This window comes from Pinus tabuliformis, chromosome 8 (assembly GCF_031772625.1).
Source record: "Pinus tabuliformis cultivar Carrire ecotype Pingquan chromosome 8, CPIR1, whole genome shotgun sequence".
In the NCBI taxonomy this organism is placed as follows: Eukaryota; Viridiplantae; Streptophyta; class Pinopsida; order Pinales; family Pinaceae; genus Pinus; species Pinus tabuliformis.
This window is the reverse complement of record NC_142294.1, coordinates 1,782,970,041-1,782,972,363: the sequence shown is the minus strand read 5'-3', so window position 1 is coordinate 1,782,972,363 and position 2,323 is coordinate 1,782,970,041. Positions and strand designations below refer to the sequence as shown.

The window sequence follows — 2,323 nt, the reverse complement described above, 5'->3', positions numbered from 1 at the left end:
GACTGTGATATTTTCTAAAGCTCGCAGCCTATTACAGTGATCTGAATACATTTCTCTGTGGATTACATATCGCTTTGTCTAAATAATTCAGTGGTTAGATTCATAACTTGTGGCTCGTATATACTCTCATAGGCTCGCTCTTTGTTACACTCTATGTGGCCCATATGTATTCCCTTGCACTATTTATGTGGATCGTATTTCCAAAAGAAATGGATTCACCACGAAACCTTGGCCCAAAATCCTGAAATGTGCTGGCCCGAATTCCTATAGTTTTCCTAGCAAAATTGTGGGCTGTTTAGACTTACGCGTGAAGGTAATGGCTAGTTTGTAAGATCGTCTCGGTGAAACCAAAGATATTCATTCCGACAAAGGCTTCAATTTGCCGTTGATGGAATTGTGAGCTCTGCACACCACAAATGGAGCAGAACATGGAGAAGCCAAAGAAAATGGGACGCCAGTGCGACATATGTGCACAAAAGAGAGCTGCTCTGAGAAGACCCAAGACTCAACAACAGGTATGCAGGGAATGCTTTTATTTTGCCTTTGAAGAAGAGATTCACAAGGTTATTATCGAGAACCACCTTTTCAGACCAGGAGAACGTGTTGCTATTGGAGCTTCTGGTGGTAAAGACTCCACTGTTCTAGCACATGTCTTGACAGAGTTGAATAAACGACACAATTATGGTCTAGATCTGTTCTTGCTATCAATAGATGAAGGCATCACTAAACGACATAATTATGTACATTTTGTGGAGTTTTTCGTCGCCAGGCTTTAGATAGAGGGGTTGCAATGGTAAGAGCAGATAAAATTGCAACTGGTCACAATGCAGATGATATAGCAAAGACTGCACTATTAAATATTCTTCGTGGAGATATTGCCAGGCTAAGTAGATGCACATTGATAACAACAGGGGAAGATGGATCTATTCCAAGATGCAAGCCTTTTAAATATACATATGAAAAGGAGATCGTCATGTATGCATATTTCAAGAAGCTTGATTACTTCTCTACCGAATGCATTTGTTCACCAAATGCATATCGAGGCTTTGCTCGTGATTTTATTAAAGATTTAGAACAAATCAGACCAAGAGCAATCCTTGACATAATTAGATCAGGTGAGAATTTTCGCGTTTCTTCTTCAGCAAAAATGCCAGAACAAGGTGTATGTGAGCGCTGTGGTTATATTTCCAGCCAGAAATGGTGCAAAGCATGTGTTTTAATAGATGGTTTGAACCGAGGCCTTCCAAAACGTGGAATTAATCGAACTAGGGGACGCCATGCTTTAAAAATTGATATGCCTGCTACAGATAGAGTAGCGCCCCTCCTCTGCACAGCTCTATAACAAGAAAGTCACTTTCAATGTAAACAGATGATGAGTTTCAGATCATGGGGAACCTGAGACAGACAGGATTCCGTTCCATGATTTCCGCCAGCGATTGATCCTTTGGAGATTTTGTGGGAGATGTGCCTCTTAGAAGGCGGATTGTGAGTTATTGTTGATGCGTTGGACGTGTTGGAGTTCGATGAGTGGCTCTGCCTGTTGGGTCGTTCTTGCATATAAATTTAAATTAAACCTTGAATGCAACCGTGCTCATTACAGTTGTCACCATGAGCTGAAAGGACAGGATTTTAGTTTAAAATTGACAAATGTAACACAACCAAAGAATGAGACTCGATTTAAGACTTCAGTTCTGATCCTGTGGAGATCTGCGCTCCAGCATTTATCTTTTAATTAGCCAATGATCAGAGGATTTTTAGGGACACGGTTCTGTTTTAGAATAGGTGAAAACGCTCTTTCCTATTTTTGTAATTGCAGTTGAAACAGCACCTGGGCTGTTGGATCGATTTGTTTTTCCCTTAGCAGCATTTTATTATTGTATTAAAAATTCATTTGTAAGAGAGAGGGGAGATTTTCTGAGTGCTGAGTGCTGGAACAAAGCTTTCAATGTACAGTTTTTTGCAGGGATTTTTAATGAAATTTCACAGCTCTACTTCTGAGATTCATGTGGTATGTTAATTTAGCATAAGTTTTCCCTTTGTCTCACATGTAAACTGTTATGTTTCATTTCATTTCACGATCATTTCTAGCTGAACAAATGAAGTGTTAAAGTGAGAATTCATGCCTGCCATGCTCCACTTTTAAGTTTGTTCAATTCAATGTTTTCTTCTGTTTAAGGTGGATTCAAAGTATTATTTGCCCTCCTTAGCTCCTCACCAGTCTTGCCATCCCATTTAAAAATCTAGATTTGATGCTAAATTCCTTGCCTACCTTGCCTCAGTTGTCAACCTGTGTTGTTCATTATATTTCTCTGTTTGAAGCTGT

The 2,323-nt window shown here is 39.6% G+C and overlaps 1 pseudogene; it reads left to right on the top strand.

Annotated features, from left to right (window-relative positions):
- Positions 1-211: 211 nt before the first annotated feature.
- On the top strand, positions 212-1,342 carry LOC149243337 (cytoplasmic tRNA 2-thiolation protein 1 pseudogene; annotated as a pseudogene).
- The last annotated feature ends 981 nt before the right edge of the window (positions 1,343-2,323 follow it).